Raw genomic sequence first — 19,204 nt, 5'->3', positions numbered from 1 at the left:
CATTAAAAGAACATGATAAATCTCATAAAATTACACGTTTATTCGATTATTTTTTTCTTACAGTGTAATATCACCACGCGATGTAAAAACTTATCGAAGAACATCGAATTTTCAACGAAAAAACCTTTAAATTTACATGCACGTGTAACTTTAAAACGACAAACAAATTGAGAAAGCTAATACAGCGGACGGTATTATTCGATAAATTTTTTCTCCGAGACGTATAGTTCGAGTCACTTCTTTAATGGAAAATGTTGGAAAAAGTGTATTGCAAGTTTTGTGAACTCAGTTTTGGTGATGTGCAACGATTTATCGTGCATATGCGCGTGTGAAGTGCTATTTCGATGCGTTCAAAAAACATCTACGGCAGCGCCAATTTTATTTAAAAATTAATTTTCGTTGTCCGTTTCCTCGTGCGATTTTGTGGAAAATAGTACTAAATTAGGCAACATGAAGTTCAAAAATTGTTCATCCCGCAACATTTTCGATGCAATAGGTCGTATGAATAAAAGTGTTTATTTTCCTTTTCCCGTAAGAAAAGCACGGGAAAGTAAAGTAAACGGGTTTTTATTCATACGGCCCAATATTTAGTTATTTTTCAAACATTTGATCAACAAACCTGCGACAGTGTTTCATATTTTAAATACAATTAATTAAAAATAATTGGTCTAGACAATTTTTGAGCTTCATAATGAAATGAAATGAGCACGGTGGTGTAGTGGTAAGCATGATTGCCTCTCACCCCAAAAGGCCCGGGTTCAATCCCAGTCGGTTCTCTGATCACGCCTTCTTTCGGAAGGGAAGTAAAGCCGTTGGTCTTCGGTTCATGAGTTGATGGGTCGATATATAGGGTGCAGGTGTGGGAGCTGCCTTCCCGGCGTCGGTAGCATTGGTATTCAGTACGGAAAACAAGATCGACGAAAAACAAATCAAAGAAAAAAAAATGAGGAAATCGAGTAAATGAAAACGTCTCTGTTATAATCAGTCTTGTAAGCGGTCATCGTAGTCGACATATTTTCTGTGATTATCGACTACCTTTGCTTCCGACACTTGCAAAACAGCAACGATGTCCTATTAATAACAATTCATGATCAGAAATGGTTTAATTTTCACCAAATTGAGGAATTAGAACGAAATCACACATTTCTTATGATATTTATTTGAAAATTTTCTTTTTGCTGGAATGTTGTTCTACCGTTTGTGTTGTGTAAGAGTGACGACGGTAGAGGATGAGAGTACGAATACAAACAGACTGTCGCGCACGACAACGAAGCTGGTGTAGTAAAAAACGTTAACAGTTTCAACCCCTGGTTGTAATTGATGATGAGACTATTGATTCCGTTGGATAAATAACATATCTTGGCGTTATTATTGATGGCAAACTTAAGTTCAACTATCACATTGATAATTTCATCAAGAAAATTGCAAGGAACTATCGAATTCTATGCCTATATTAGTTATGATGGATTTTTAATATTTGATTAAAGATGTTATAGGGTTTTTTTTTTTTTTATATATCTTTATTAAGGAGACTTTTAGCCACCATGTTATAGGGTTAACTACCCGATTTCCGGCCTATTAAGCACAATCCACACTTAGTCTTTCTTAATCTAGCGCAGTTTAGCACCAAACGGAATGTTATTATTACTGATGGCTTCCAAATTTATTTACCTTTCCGTGCGTACCGTAAGATTTGATAAAGAAAAACCAATCGTTGAGATATTGTCAAAAGTCTAACACTACTTCTTGACGCCAAACTCGGCCTACGGATTCTAAACTCGCTCTAACGCATTGAAACACCATTGAAACGCCAATGAATTAACTTCGACCTATCTGATGAAGATAAAAATTGATTCGGTCGGAGCGCTTCTTTTATTTTTGGGAATAATGGGTGCAAACCTTCATATCACGCGTTCTCATTGACTTTCTTTGGTAGCTTATTAACTAAAGTATCGTACCAAACGCATAATTGACATGTTAACTCTGAAATCATGGATTTATTTGAAGGTTTTTGCTCGATAGGCCCAAAATGGGCGATTATGCCGAAGTACTTCTCTACCCTACTTAATTTAAAGATAAATCGTACTCTTTGTAAGGGTAAGCGGTGGGCCATCATCATCATCATCATCATCATTCCATATAGTTTTTTTTTTTAATTTTTGCAAATCATTTGAGAAAGTTTAATAATAAAAAGCACCATCACTACCCGTTTTTGTACGATATGATAATTATGCCCCAATTCACCTGTACCTCTAAAATATGATATCATTGTCAACCAATCTGAAAATTGTATTTTTAAAGGCCCAAACCAACTAATTTCACACGTTTAATAATCAGATCATAAACGGAAAGGACTAGATTGAAGTATAGAAGCCTAAAATTTTAAATCTCCAAAAGTGTGTACATTGCTTACGGGCCCTTATTAGGTCTCACCGCTAATTACCGAGAGTGTGGAGGCACTTAGACGGGTATGAAAAAATTTGAGCATGAACATAATCTTCCAACATTATGTATCTACTCGTTGATGAAGATAAACCTGCCTAGGATGTGACATACTGGCCCATATATGATGCCCACTCTATGTGCTGTTACTTGTAAGAAAGACAACTACGTGGAGCAATATACTAGGTCCCTTATTTTTGAGTGATTCATTCACTAACCGAAGGAAAGTAACCACGATAAGACAACGTACATACATGCGGTAGTATTGCTTTGGACTAATGCCATTGTCGTACTTGAAACTTTGCAATAAAATTACAAATCTCCTACGTATACATGCTCGTACATACATTAGAGGTCACGATGGGGTGAGCACTTGTTCGTCCGTATCAGACAGCTTCGCTTGCCAGAAGTTGGCCACTAAAGTTACTCAAGGAAAATGCAGTTTATGACTTTTACCGAACACAACGCAGACCAGCCTCAATGCAACGTACAAAAGAAACTTCCTCTCCTGAATACAGATAAAAACAGACAGCTCCAAGAAAGTTGTACTTTCATGGCCTAAAAGCATATTGTCATAGAAAAAGCTATTAATAATGCTGATACTGAACAGCACAATAGGAAACGCTATTTGGCAATTTGATACGCACGTGAACTAAATGCACAATACGATTATCGGTTAGCTAACAGCAAACGCAAATACTCCGTAAATTCAGATTTTCTATAATGTACTTCCACCGATTAAGCCAATCGCAAGAGTTTCCACTCGTATGCTGTATATTGTATGTGATATCCAACCAGATTCGGGAAAAAGTTTAAACGATAAAGTTTTTCCTTCTTTCTTCAATACACCGAGCAAAATTAGTTAAATTGAAAGAGTTTTAATTCTGCTGCGAGCACACCAAATATCAAACACATTTGCTGGTACCAGAATAAAAATGTGAAATGAGAGCTCGCTAATAATATTATATGCAGAAGGCAGTTTCAAAACGGCAATCTTATTTATAATCTAGTTTTAGAAGTTTGGATTATTCGGAGAATGAGAGCAGCGAAATGACTTTTTGACAGACCAGTGTATCTTGTTTCACACTTGTGTGTCTAACATGAAGCATTTATAATGTCAACGAACGTAAAATGCAGTATCATCTAATTTTAATACGCTATGCTAGCCATACATGTTTCCTTTGTAATTTGACAGGTTGGTAGTTTTTTTTACGGTATTAATCACCAATCTGTATTCAATATTCCCAATACAATCATAAATAATTAATGTTGTAGACGGAAAACGTATTTGGTTCAACTGACTGTTGCAAATTGTCAGTAGTTTTATTTTTTTCAATATCTGTTTTTATTTTGTAATGCGTCCTGTTACTAACGTTCAGTAATGTTGTACAATTTTTTTCTGATCTGTTCGCAACATAAAACCACTGCGACCAGTAATTTGATCTATTGTATTATATCCCGTGTCCTTAGTGTAGTCCATGTCGTATTACTACATCCCTCTATTTATACCCTTCCAAGAGTGAGAACATCATCCCAAGGCGCACCCATTTGTCAGTTAAAATTGGGTTCCTTAGCAACAAAATTATGGAACAACGAATAGAAGATTAAGAATCACATATATGAAGACTATTGTTTTCCTTGTTCCAAGTACATCCTCGGTCCAGGCAATCCGAGGACTTATCACTATTATAAAAGCATAAAAGTAACAAGGACTAGGATATGTTCCTTTGATTACTGAAAAAATCCTGTTCTCCTAGTTTGAAGTAGTCCAGACTACACAGATAAAAATTTTGAATTTTAATTGTGATGTAAACATTCATTCACGTAAACTTAAATTTAATTTCACGCAACCGAGCAACTTGTAAACAATGTTGTTTACAAAGATGGGCTTTTGTATACAATATTTGCTACATTCCATGAAATGTGCCAGAACTTTACATGATATATAATGTAAACTTATATGATATATGACGCTCCATTTATGTGCATCATATTGAACAGAAATTTACACTACTTTTCGAACTGTGTAGGAATCGATGGTAGATCTTACATACCGTAACGTACCATGAAAAGGTGATCTAGCCACGTAACGGGCATGTTGTACCATAATAAGGATTTTATGTAAAGTTAGTATAAACTTACATTTAATTAAGCACAGTTCAACGGGGTAACATACTCCAGCACAGTAATTTTTAAAAATTAATTGGATATAGCAACCTGCCATGTAAATTTGCAAGACAATTCAAACATAGAGTTTTATTTACAAAAGAAATTCTGAAATTATTTCAGCTTGGAATCTGAATTTACTAGGTACACCGGCAGTGTTGGCAGGAAAAGTGATGTTTGGCATATAATTTGAAACAGCTATAAATAGTATCTTTTTATAAATTGTAGCACCATACGTCCATACACCCTTCGGCAAAGTTGTTATGTACCGATATCAAGGTCTGGAACAACAGGCAGCTTGCTGGTGTTAGAAGCAAAAATGTTGTAAACATTGCTGTGCAAGCGTATGCCGATGTCACGGCAGCAATACATTTCATACTGCGAATGGCAGACGTGTCGTCACAGAAAACAGCTGTTTCGTGTAAAAATATAAACATTGCGATGACATACGAAACCAATAAACATTTCCACATTTCACTAATACCAATAAGTCGGTTGGGCCAGACCTTGAATAATTGACATCGGTTAGGCACTACCTGGGCTACACTTTCACACAGGCCAGTGACAAGGCATATAACCAACAGCAGCGTTTGACAGTAGGCAGCATGTCCCGGGCTCAAATCGTTTATTTTGCTGTGCTGGACCCGCTGTCACGGTATAACATGTTGCATACACGCCTGCCACTGGGCTGTTTTCACATGATTTGTTGCATGGTTAAAGTAAAATTGTGGTCCCTAGGAATGAAAAAACAAAAAAGTAGGTTTTCCATTACAAATAAGAAGAAGTAAGAATGCCCGGAGGGATAAGACGGACCACAGTCAGTGATATAAGAAATCCTCAAGATTCTTGCAAATATTAAACAAAGAAAGGATTAACAACATCTTACACCTGAACTCACAAAACGTCACAATGAATTCAATCAAACTTCTCATAAGGTGGGCGACCCAATTATAAAATAATTCTTTCCAAAATATGAAAAATATGAATATGTGATAATAATTTCAATAAATTGAAAAATTTAGGGGAGAACGGTACATAAAGCGGCGCCGGTGGTGTAGTGGTAAGCGTGATTACCTCTCACCCCAGCAGGCCTGGGTTCAATCCCAGTCGGCGCCGCTGGGATGTTCTGAGGCATAACATCTCTGATCACGCCTTCTTTCGGATGGGAAGTAAAGCCGTTGGTCACCGGTTCATGAGCTGATGGGTCGATAGGTAGGGTCCAGGTGTGGGAGCTGCCTCTTTGGCGTCGGTAGCATTGGTGCTCAGCACGGAAAACAAGATCGACGGAAAACAAACCAAAGGATAAAAAAAAGGTACATAACGCACTCCTGGGGTAGAACGCACTTTTTCATTTTATTTTGAGATTTTCTTGGAATTTTGAATCCAATTCTAGGATTTTTCATACAGGATTTTGATTTCAGATGCTATGCTGTCAGCTGGTGCGTTCTGCCCAGGGGGTGCGTTGTATACCATTGTCCCCTATCCAGACGGATCACTTTTGACGGGGTAAAAGCGCCATCATTCTTTTAGCGTAGTGTTTTTTATTTGAACAGAAATAATATCTAAACGCTTCTATAGTTGCGGTACGTTAGAAGCGTTTGGTTTCTATAGTGCTATAGTTCAACTATAGGAACAAAACGGTTCTAACGTACCGCAACTATAGGAGCGTTTATCCAAAATGTTATTCATTTCTCTTTGCTATAATCAAGAGTAATCAATAATAAAAACCTGATCTTATCCACCAATTGTGAGATGTGAATTACTAATTTAAATTCCGACGAAAAATTTAATATGACTATTTGTTCCAGTAGTGTACCTATGTTGGAAAACCAGACAATTTAAGTTTTCATCGGTAGCTAAAATAAAGTTAATTTGCATGTTTCAAACATTAAATTAGCACAAAAAGGACGGAAAACAATTCAGTTGACCACAGTTGAGAGGTTTCTAAGCCTGTACCATTTATGCATTAGTAGTATTCCCAAATTACAATTTTGGTTTTATCAGGGTTCTGTTCTGTAGACCACGATTTAGACACGTAGAATGCTATAAAACAGGCCTGCCTAACGTACGCCTCATTATGTGCGGCCCACAACAAGTTTAGAAAAGCCTTCGCACCCGTCCCGCGGGTTCTTCTATTCTTCGTTCATATTTGTCAGACGAAATCTTAGAATCATTTTTACAGGTACACCGGCAGTGGCATTTTTTGCGGATTTCGGTCATAAACAACGACTTATTTTAATCATAAACAGTTGCTGAAACTTGTCTTGATGACAGTGAGCTACTTGGAAAGATTATTCATTTGTTTTCTTTATCTAGTTTAGCAATTTTTAATGCTTATTAAATGACACAACAGCTTCTGATTGTGTAAAAATGTGGAAAACCGCGTAAAAACCGACCAACCGAGATTTTTAAATTCACATAACTTAACATTTTAAAATTTTTGGTTTCTGCTAGCTCACATAATTTTAGCATGCTAGGGTCAATAAACACATTTTTTAATGTGTTGTGGATGTGGATTTACACCAAATGTTGTAATTTTTTTAAGTGCGAAATTTTATTACTTTTGCCCTAAAACCGCATAAAAAAAACACGTAAACACCGGCTCCAGTGCATAATGAAAATTTCTGACCCTCCATCTGATATGGATTCTAATATTTGGCCCGCGGTTCAAAAACGTTGGGCAGGCCTGCTAGAAAGTCTCTATAAAGTATACAATGCTACTTGGGTTGTGTGGCAAGTACAATCATACTCTATGCCCAGGGAAGACGAGAAGTTCTCTAACCTAGTGATTAGAAACCAATGCGTTCCACTATTATAGGAACCAAATTTAGTAACTAACACAATCCACCATATAATGTCCTAAAATTTAAATTGAGTAGCTCGGCTATTTTTGTGACTGCTGCTTTTGCCTACTGAGTAGAAGACCGTGGGCTTACTCCCAAACTCCTCCAAAACAAAACAATTATTATGGTCGCATCACCTGCTTTTAACCCATCCTACCCAACTATCGTACGTCAGATGACGACGTGAGTGTGAAACAATCGATAGAACTGTGTTCACGAAGGTACGAGAGCTAATCGGTGATCATCTATTTTGCCAGTGGTGGTGGGGGAAGATACCCCTCACCATCCATCCCCAACGGGGGAGTTCGGTAAAGGAGATAATCAATCCGGTTCGAACCTTGCTTGAAATTGTCCTTGCTCGTTTTTTACTTTCTATAAACAATTTTCACACTGCCGTACTACAACGGAACTATCAACCCTATACTTTCATCTCCTCACCTATATGATGACCACATTAAGTCTGATATTTGACGTTAAGCATCTCCAACTATGTAAATCGTTAACTTCACGCAAGAACTAATACAAACATGATTAGTTAAAGTATCATTTACATGTTTTACTTATTATTATCAAAGTTTGGAGCCGTGCAAGTAAATTCTAATTATTGTACAAATCTTGCAGACTAGATGCATAAACATAAATTTTCAACTAACCTATGTTATACTCATCTTTTGAACTCTATGTAAATTAAAATTAGCAGGTCATACCAATGCAGGTTATATGAACTACAAACACTCTTAATGGTAAAATGTACAATGAAAGAACACATTCTAACCATATAATCAATATTGTTAACAAATCTCACAGTTCCACGAAAGTTGGAAACTTAACAGTTCTTACAGTTACCAAAAATCAACATCAAGTTGAGAATAGTTGCGTTCACTGCCAGGAGGCTCCCGTCGAGCTTTTTGGTACAGAAAAGAATGGCGGCGGCGGGTTCAAAAAAAATATATATAATTTTGGTTTCTTGCAGTTAGTGACTGTCCACAAACCACGGGACAGTTATTGAGAAATTTTAGACCCCCTTACTTATAATCAAAAGAACATGCACACACATAGATACATTTTTCAACTCGTCGAGCTGAGTCGACATGTTTTTGATGATATGTAAGAAAGATTAAGAACATTCTAAATTTGTGGATTAGATATAATTCCTTATTACAACATTTAACACAAACTTCACATAAACTGTTTTAAAACTCACCAAAAAAATATATCGATCAACTGAATATCCACAAGCAAAGCCGAGACAATTCTGTCAAGTTCAAGTATCCACCTTATAAGCTAGATTCACTACAAATGCACAATTTTCAGATAAATGTTCTCATTGTAGCAATGTATATCCTTTCTCCGGCGGCAGCACCTGTGGCTAGTGCATCCACCTTATCAAGTTTTGAATGCTGCTCCAGTCTTCACCAACAGTTTTTATCTTCTGACCGCAAAGCAGAACATCACATCGGTTTTATAACTCTGGTGGAAGTTAGCTTTCTTTCCGGACATGTGCGGCAGGAAGAGCACAACAGCACGCACTTCTGGCTAATGCCGGGTCATTGCGGTGCTGGGGGAGGACAGGCTCCCACATGCTACTTACTACGATCCTAGGCAGCTGTGGGTATCACGATTACAGATTATCATTATTAGCTTTACCACAGTTATTAACAGCTTGGCTGGCGCTTCCCTTGCTAGAAATAACGCCACTGCTGATGAACGGTGAAATTCAAATCCTCATTTACGCAGAGGAATCACTTTCGCATACTACAGGAGCCTAACATCCGTTGAATAGGTCATTCGTTGGCCCTGCTGAAAAGTGAATTTCACCGGGTTTGGCTCAAACAAATTAAAATAAATGATTTGAAATTGTCCATATGCAGATCGTCTAGCTGACAATTGACAAAAAATGATTAATGGACAATCAGAAACGTTGTCAGAGAAAATTGAAAGATTGTGGGTATTAAAATCGGACATCTAGATCACATTTTCCGACTAAACCACACTTTTATGTTTACGATGAACAGTTTTTGAATTAAATCTAGACCAACAATTGAAATAGGCGGAACAACAAAACGTAAACAATAGCTTTAAACGCAAATTCCTTGAGAATCAAATCACTCCCACGCAAACTAACCATGCCATTCAATAAAGGAAGTTTGCTCTATCAGATGGTGATGTTAGATTGCTTCGATGCGTTTTGATTATCGAGGAATTTGCGTTTAAAGCCATTGTTTATGTTTGGTTGTTCCGCCTATTTCAATTGTTGGTCTAGAAATGTTCTTATCCAAAAGACACTTTTTTTTCGTAAAAGACAATAAAGAAGTCTGCAAAGAAGGCGATACAATAATACAAGGTCAATAGCGGGTCAATTTATGAGAAATAATTACCATCGAATTTTCCACACGGATCATAAACATAATTATTAATTACAGCATCTGTTCAGTTTTGGTAACACGTCTTCAATTCAGTACCGGATTTAGGATCCAAGGGGGCCGGTGCAGCTAACTTTTGGGGGCCCTTATTATCTGATTTCCAAGTTTGAATTTCAAATACGCGATCGGTTTTTTTCCTGCTATAAAATAAAATATGTTTTTTTAATCAAATAAAGATACCGTTCTTATTCATAGCTGGCGCCGGTGGTGTAGTGGTAAGCGTGACTGCTTTCTCACCCCAATGGGTCTGGGTTCAACCCCAGCCGAGGTCGGTGGGATTTATATACAATGGTAACACATTATTTAGTTTAGTTTCTTAGATACATTGCTGGAGTATATTAAAATTGAGCTATCTGAGATGATATTTTAAAGTAAATATCAAAACTTTTCGAAAAAAAAAGTATTATTTACCTAGGGCTACTAGGATTCAAACTTCGGACACTTGTCTTTGAGGAGTTTTAAATTTCGGATAGAAAAGGTTTAAATTTCGGATGCCCAATTTTGTATATGGTTTTTAAAGCTACATACGATAGCAATCACTGTAATATCTCATTTTATTCGTTTATTATACCTACGTTATATTTGAGTTCATGTTTAATGTCGTTCAATCTTATGAAATTATTAAACAAATGAATAAAACTGTCTTGTCCGAAATATGAATCACATTTTTTAACAGTGAAACATTGTTATTCAGATTTCGTAGTCTTTATGTATTAAGAATGTTGAAAGCGCGTTTATATTTTCGCCAGCAATGTTATACCAGACAACCAGGATGCACGAAAATTCAAAGTTGTTTCTGTGATATATAAACATATATACAAACAATCAAATCGTATAGAGTGCAACAAAAAGGGCTTATACCAACAAAAGTGGAGGTAATATACGTGCAAATTTTAAGTTTTTATTAAACGAGTTGATTTGGCATCATATACAATTTAATCTGTCATAACAAATTCAATTTGAAAAGTCTTACGATGTAAACCGATTTAATTTGTAGTACAGTACGATGGAAAAATGATTCATCGCATATAAGTCGGAAATTTGCATTCTATACGATTTAACTTAAGCACAATGCGACGTATGTCATACTTATATACGATGTTGACTTAAACTGTAGTTATTTTTGATACTGTCTGTACATCGTTATACGACTTCTGGTTATCTGGGATCATTCAGAGGTGATACCTATAAAAAATGGTGTATAAACGCGGGCTCATCAAAGGAACATGTGTGATATATTTTTAAAGTTTATATCATATAGGTGTATAGGTGTTCCAATATATAATTACAAAGTGTCCAAAATATGAAGATGTCCAAAATATGAATCAAAACGGTATGGAGTCTACATTTCACCACAAAAAGATAATAAAATTTAACTACTATGATCCGGGGTCAAATTAATCACTGGGGTGAAAGTGAATGGTAGGGTATAGATATCAATAAAAAATTTGTTAGCATTTTATAATGAGACTCCAATGGTAGCGATGACGAGATTTTTCTGCATTATTTTCAATTTTATTTGATTGTTGTTCAATTGCAATATCAGTTTTTAAACATACCAATCATAGGGTTGGAACGATTGTTGTCCTTAACTTGGAAGTAACAGTTTTCATTGAACTAAGTGTCAATCCATCTATATTTTTAATTTTTTTTTTTTTTTTTGATTTACGCTTTAGCGACTTTACAGTCAATTTAATTGTTTATAGCAAAGTTTGAACATACTGAGAGGTAAGCACATATCATCGGTAAGAGACGTGTGTGTGAGAAAATTTGCGAAAAAATCTAAAGGGCACCGGTGGGATTCGAACCCACAATTCCCATTCAGTACACGGGTTCATTTGCCAATTATACAACGGTGGACCTATGGTCTACGGATGTATTTGGCTAATGACATTTGAGTTTCGAATCCGTTCCCCACCCTAGTCTTTTTGCGCAAGCGTTCTCTGATACACAACAATCGTCTATTATCGACGATATGTGCTTGTACAGCAACCACTCAGTATCAGTCGATGTTAACAAACACAGCTCATTTACAGCTCTTACCGATGATATGTGCTTACCTCTCAGTATGTTCAAACTTTCATGTAAATATATTTTTAAATATTGTAAAATGTTACCAATATTGGGCATTATTGATTTTTTGTGAAATTACCAGTGATATAAAAAAAATCTTCATTAAGTTACAACTGCATTTGAAAAAAATCCATAGTATGTACACCTGTGTTCAATATAATAGCAGCGCATGCCAATTTCCATACAAAATGGGCAACTTTGACAAGTTGTAACTTTGTTCTCTTAAGGTCAATTGAGCTTAAACGTTCGTCACAGAACTACAAATATGTTCAATACCAAATACCAAATTTTTGGAAGCACCTGTCGGAAAGTGAGACACTAGGTAAAATTGTTCAAAATAATAGCAGTACTAATAATTTGCATTTCAGCTCAATTTTGAGATTTTAAAATTTAGATTTTTCCAAATTCTAACAATCCCCACCCAATTAACAAATGTGCATAGTAGTTAAAAATGTTTAAAATATTTGATGATGATGATGATGATGGTCCCACCTTTTACCCCTACAAAGGTTTTTTGCAGTACATAAAAATTCAAATACTAGTGTCTCACTTTCCAAAAGGTGCTTCCAAAAATTTGGTATTTTGTAATCGTAAAATTGAACATATTTGTAGTTCTGTGGCGAACGTTTCAGCTCAATTGATCATAAGCTAACAAAGTTGCATCATGTTAAAGTTGACCATTTTGTATGGAAATCGGCATGCGCTGCCGATTGAACACAACTGTTTATAGTTGGAGATGCTTGACGTTAAATATCAAACTTGAAGTGAACATTTAATACGATTGATGATCAGATGAATGTATACAGTTGATAGTTCCGTTATAGTACGACAGTGTGAATGTATATAGAAAGTAGAAAGCGAGCAATGCTCTTTACCAAACTCATCCGTTGATGAGAGATCGTGAGGGGTGTCCTCCCTCCACCACTGGCAAAAGGGATGATCGCAGATTTGCTCATGTACCTGCGTTGCGCGAAAACAGTTCTATCAATTGTTTCACACTCAAGTTGCCATCTGACCTGTTGTTGCTGCCTCTACCATTGTATGTGCACCTGTTGTCGTCAACTTAACGACTCAAGGAGACACGGGTAGGGTAGATGCTGCAACTAAATATATCTTTGGACCAATGACAATATGATTGATGATAAGCACCCAACTAGTGTTAAAAACTTTTACTAATCATGTTTTTATTTTTATCCGTGAAGTTAACGATTTACATAGTTGGAGATGCTTAACGTCAAATATCAGGCTTAAAGTGGACATTTTATACGAAAGATGAGCAGATGAAAGTATTGAGCTGATAGTTCCGTTATAGTATGGCAGTGCTAAAATTTTATATAAAAAGTAGAAAGCGAGCAAAGGACAATTTTGGTGAAGGTACGAATCGGGTTAAGCATCCCCTTTACCAAACTCACAAAAAAATCACTGTTTGCTTAGGCGTGTCCGGACTGGAACCATTGACAGTGGACGGTAACTCGTCAGGAACTAGATTAACATATATAGGGAAAATGTAATACAAACCGTCATAAGCTGTGCCAAGTTCGGACGATTTGCTGTTTGGTCCTGGTTTCGCAAACATTCGGGTACAATGAACTCTGCCAACATTATCCATATTTGCGAAGGCTTCCGTTCGAGAATTATGATATAGACCAGCCAAAACTACTGATTGGATTGGACAATCCTCGTCTGAGCATTCAACTGAAGGTACGCGAAGACGGAATGGATCGAATTGCTGCAAATAGTCGCCTAGGCTGGAACTGTGCAGAGAGCAGTGGTAAATTTCCATGTTGCTACCTTTACCGACCACTGTTCTGTGTCCCGTAATATAGACTGAAGTGTGAAAGGGTTATACAAGTGTGAGTAAACCAACAAGTAAACTTAAATCTTAATTGCTTATTATAATAAAAATAAATGAATTCATTACCAAACAAGTTGTTTGCTTATTTTTTATGTTTTGTGCTAACGTAAGAACTACACGACATTCACAAGACGATAAGTACAATTTTACGATTACAAAATACCAAAAATTAGTGTCTTGTCTCGCGTCGCGTCTTGTGAAAGTTGTTTGCTATCGAGATTTGGTGACACCCCACACTTACTCTATGATAAAAATCGAAAAACTAACTTTTTTTAATTAGAGGAATGATATCTTCAGCAAAGTTGTAGATAAAGTCTAAGTAAGTAATTTTACAACTTTGGCTAAGCACGTCAAAATTCCAAGTCCAGTGTTTCAGAGTTTTAGAGTATTTTTAAGGGCAACTATTTTTTTTCATTGATTTGTTTTCCGTCGATCTTGTTTTCCGTACTGAGTACCAATGCTATCGTTGCCAGGGAGACAGCTCTCACACCTGGACCCTACATATCGATCCATCAACTCATGAACCGGGGACCAATGGCTTTAAAAATCCCGTCGGCGCCGACTAGGATTGAACCAACGCCCATTGGGCCCATCGGTTATATCATATGATTCTGAAAGATTATTGCCATCGTGGAGTCTTGATTTATTTATCCAAGTAAGCCGTACAAGCTAAGCACATTCGGCCTAATGACGTTAAGCATAATGCCATGACTCAAGATTCAACACAAAAATCCTTCTCAAAGAGCAGCTCATGAGAAAAATAATGGTATTTTTTTTTATTTGGCAAAATGACCCTTCATAAAAAAAAATCCTTATCAAAACCAAGCTAAGCCTTTGGCTCTCATCTGAAGATATCAGAAATCATGAATGTACAAAAAAGATTAAGATTATTCTCGAAGAACAAAATGATAAAAAGAATGGAAAATTTCGTGATTGTCCATTTGACTGACCCATTATAAAAAAAAAACCCGTATCAAAAACCAGCTAAGCCAAACGCTCTCATCTGAAAGTAACAAAAAGCATGAATATTCAAAGAAGATTACATTTTTGTGCATATTTGAGTACGGTAGCCTTTCAGTTTATTGTACATTACTTTTCTGTGTTTCATTATTTAAACAAAGTAATGTTCTAGAGAATGATTGGAACACTAAAAACACATGTTTTTGTAGAAGGCTTTAAGTCACTTTAGAGTAAATGCTCCTATAAGAGACTCCATGCACAACTATAGGAACCTAATGCTTCTAACGAACCGCAACTATAGGAGCGTTTACCCTAATCATTTCTTGGAAAGTCATAGCATATTTTAACTTTATTTATCATTTATTTCATGGTTCTATAGGGGAAAATGGGGCAAGTGGAAATACAAAGTTAAACTGGTTTTCCTGAAGCTAAGATCAAGAACTATAAAGCTGTGAAGAATTGACTCACCGTATCCATTTCATATTTGAGTACGACAGATTTATACTCCTAGATTTTGATAACAGGCACAACATTTATTGAACCCGCAACTATAGGTACATTAGCGGCACCGGTGGTGTAGTGGCGTGATTACCTCTCACCCCAGCAGGCCTGGGTTCAATCCCAGTCGGCGCAGACGGGATGTTCTGAGGCATAACATCTCTGATCATCTGAAGGGAAGTAAAGCCGTTGGGTTGGTCCCCGGTTCATGATTTGATGGGTCGATAGGTAGGGTCCAGGTGTGGGAGCTGCCTCCCTGGCGTCGGTAGCATTGGTGCTCAGCACGGAAAACAAGATCGACGGAAAAACAAATCTAGGAAAAAAAACTATATATGGTTGAAATGTCATATTTAATCATCTTAAAGATAAATCGTCCAGCTCAATCCTTTGTTGGGGTAAGAGTTGGGACCATCATCATCATCACCAAGAACCACTTATGAACTTTAGCCTCAAGAAATCGGTATGAATTTCATTAATTTGCCTTTTGAAAAAAATGTTGACAAAAAATAATAAAATGGAGCAGACTGGAGCTGAACCATGATCGTTGAGATTACGGGGTCCGTGTCTTGACAACTTAGTTATTTCATGTTAGATGAAAATCATTTATAAGTCACGCTTATGAAACTCATATGTGTCGTTCATAAGTCGAGCCTTATGGAATTCTTAAGAGTATTTGCCTCTGATTATAGTTGCAAAGGCTACGAAATTTATCTTGAAATTCAACATTTACTCCAGTATCGCAGCTAACATTAATTAGTTTTAATTTTTCAGGATCTTCTTATTCTTCTTAGCATTTCAAGCTGATTGTTTATCGCATATTAACTTAGTGTTCTAGATGCACTTCCACAGTTTTTGCATTAGTATAATTTGTGGCAAGTACAATTATTCTCAACAATTCTCAATAGAGAATAATTGTACTTGCCACAAGGTAGCCACAATAGCCCAGGGAAGTCGAAAAAATTCCAACCCGAAAAATTCCTAGACCGGACCGGGAATCTAACCCAGCCACCTCCAGTCTTGCTTTGTAGTTACGCCTTTACCGACTGAGCTAAGGGAGGCCCCGAGGATGAAAATCTAAATTTCTGAAAGCTTCAACTGTTTATATAGTTTTGGGCTTGGTTGGCTGAGCTTGTATTTTGAGGTTGAATAATTTGAGTAAAACATATTTTTTTAAAACTGTTATTTTTTAAGTACAAGGAACCAAAGTAGTAGATATTAAGCTCATTTCTTGTCGAAACATTGATTTTTTGAACGGCTTAAATTTCTGTACGCCTATGAAAATGTATAGTCAATGTATAACCATCATTTTAGAGTGATGGTTTCCAATTTACAAAATAGCTCTAAATACCTCACTATAGATGCCAACATTCAGCAGCATACATTTAGGTATATTTTACAAAAAATGTTGCAGCTAAATTGTTATAGAAGCTTTAACATCACGTTCTGCTTAAGCGAATTAAATTAATTGTAGACTTCTGTATATAAAAATCATCTTGATCAACTTCATCCCATGATTTGAAATTTTCATTTTAAGTACATTTGAATTTATTAATTTATATGTTTATAATGTATTTTTTGAACCGTATGGATGCATTAATGAAGCATTTTTCACTACAGGTTTGAAATGAATTTGTTTGTGTAAACAGCACATATGCTTTTACAAATATGCAGATTTATTATTCGTCTCCCCCTTCCCAGTTTACAGTACATCAATCAACTGAGCTTCAAAGGAATACGCTAGAGAACCACTTGGCAGCAAATGGGGTTACGATACCTATGGAATTTGCTGAAAGCCTCTCTTTAATAAAGGTAAAAATAACTTGGTGCCCCTAAACGAACGATAGCCCAAATAATTGAACTATTCCACAAATGGTTAGGATGATACCCTGAACACGTCGTTAAGCAAAATAACCTTAACAATTTTGTTAGGGCAGTACTCATATTTTGGAACTATTACTGAAACCTGTCTGTGATGCAATTCCTAAGGGAAATTTCTACGCCAATGGTATTGAATGGTTTGCATCATCTCACTAGCATAGAAATATAATGGAAAAGTTTTATCAATTGCAATAAAAAAAAACCTGCAGCATAAGCCCAAATGTATGCCTTAACCCTACCTTTATTACGTTAAGAATGATAACAACAAAAGTAACGATGTGATCAAGTGCGAAGCATATCAGCAGTAAGATGTTATTGCTTTTGCTACATTTTTGCATTCGTTCACGTGCATCACTCATCTGCTTACGGGTATGATGAGTGGCACCCATTATTATAAAAAGTAACAGAAAAGTGTGGTACGTCATTAAAATTGATCGTTGGAAGGTGCGAAGTAGTAAACTAAAATAGATTGCGGTGATGAGATAAATATTTTTTTGGTATCGTTCAGGCAGTAGATTTTCCTAAGGATCCGGGCAGGGGATGCTTATGTTTTGTACCTGTTTTACATAATTTTGCAGGAGCGGCTCCACCATAGTGGTAAGCGTGAATGCCTCTCACCCCAAAAGGCCTGGGTTAAATACTTGTCGGTGCCGCCGGAATCTTCTGAGGCATAAAATCTCTCATCTCGTTCATCTCCGATCCATGAGTTGATGGGTCGATTGGTAGGGTCCTCCAGGTGTGGGAGCTGCCTCCCTGGCATCGGTAGCATTGGTACTCAGTACGGAAAACAAGATCTACGGAAAACAACCCAACGAAAAACAAAAAATACACATTTTGGCTGTAATAATCCAATTATTATCCGATTTTGATGAAACTGTTTGGAAATGAAAGCTCTATTATCTACTCTCAATTGCATACACTTCAACCACAAACGAAGTGACAGACGACTAACTGGCGAAGAAATCAATTAAAATAATGTTGTTCGCTGTAGTAGAATTTTCTTAGAAGTATCATTTTGCCATTTGTTTTATGCATTTCAGTTTTGAGTAGAGTGAAAGAGATAGAACCAAAACATTCTAGTACATTTGGTGAAAATGCTAGTACAATCATAGAGGTAACTCTAAGACTAGAAGGTACCGAAGAAACGTGCTCAACTTTTTGGCTCAGCTCTGGTACTATCTTCGGTCCCAAGCTAATCGATGCACCCCTCGAAACATAGGAAAATCCACGAGCCCCTCATGCCACACTTTCATAGCGAATCAAAACAAACATAGTGTAGTACTAGAATTTCGACTAGAATGGGGTACGTTAAACGATTTGCTTGGGACCAATAGGCTAGTCAAGTAGTGAGCCAATTTAAAATCGTTAGCTTCCACCGGTTGGTACAATCCAGTAGTAGTGTTGCCATGTGGTACACTGAAAAATTGCAATAGCAGGGTCGTCACCAAAGTTTTCGAACCGCTCCGTTTGTCACTTCATTAGTGCTGCAACCATCTACTTAGAGAATGCAAATCTTCATTCAAGTGTGAAACGGCATCATCTAAACCCTTAGCTGCAATGAATAACACAGTATCATCTGCAAAAAGATTAATGTCGCAATATCGTAAAACACGTCGCAAATCATTAATATACATAATCAATAAAAGGGGCCCTAATACACTTCTCTGGGGTACTTCAAGATATTCCCCACAGGACTGAAAACAGAATCTTTAAAAACAGTCCTTTAAGTTCTGTCACACAAATAGCTTTCAAACCATTTATATACACTACTTGTAACTCCAAAGCGCTTGATTAATCGTAACAATAAGGGCCTAGAAATTGTTTCAAAAGCGCGTTTTAGATCCAAAAAAACAGCAACAATCTTTACACTCCAAGTTATTTTTCCACTTCACTCATACCAAATTCTACGCGGTTTCACAAGAATGACCTTCTCGATATCCCGATTGTTCTGGTATCAACAAACTATTACTATTTAAATACTCCAACAGCTGGCCTTTAACACAAGTTCTAAAATTTTCTGTAATGTTTGCAACATGTTGATGGGACGAAACTCTTCGGCTTTAATC

The 19,204-nt window shown here is 36.6% G+C and overlaps 1 protein-coding gene across 1 annotated transcript in view; it reads right to left on the bottom strand.

Annotated features, from left to right (window-relative positions):
• FMRFa (FMRFamide) overlaps positions 1–8,871 on the bottom strand; it is a 45,269-nt gene extending 36,398 nt beyond the window's left edge. Inside the window, exon 1 of the mRNA XM_065221611.1 lies at positions 8,652–8,871. The gene's annotated coding sequence lies outside the window, so the exon portion shown is untranslated. The remainder of the gene's footprint in view (positions 1–8,651) is intronic.
• Positions 8,872–19,204: the final 10,333 nt, after the last annotated feature.

The sequence above is a fragment of the Ochlerotatus camptorhynchus genome, unplaced genomic scaffold (genome assembly GCF_037179485.1).
Source record: "Ochlerotatus camptorhynchus isolate MF236.1 unplaced genomic scaffold, CSIRO-AGI_Acam_v1.1 ptg000146l, whole genome shotgun sequence".
Taxonomy (NCBI): Eukaryota; Metazoa; Arthropoda; class Insecta; order Diptera; family Culicidae; genus Ochlerotatus; species Ochlerotatus camptorhynchus.
This window is presented reverse-complemented; position numbering and strand designations above follow the sequence as displayed.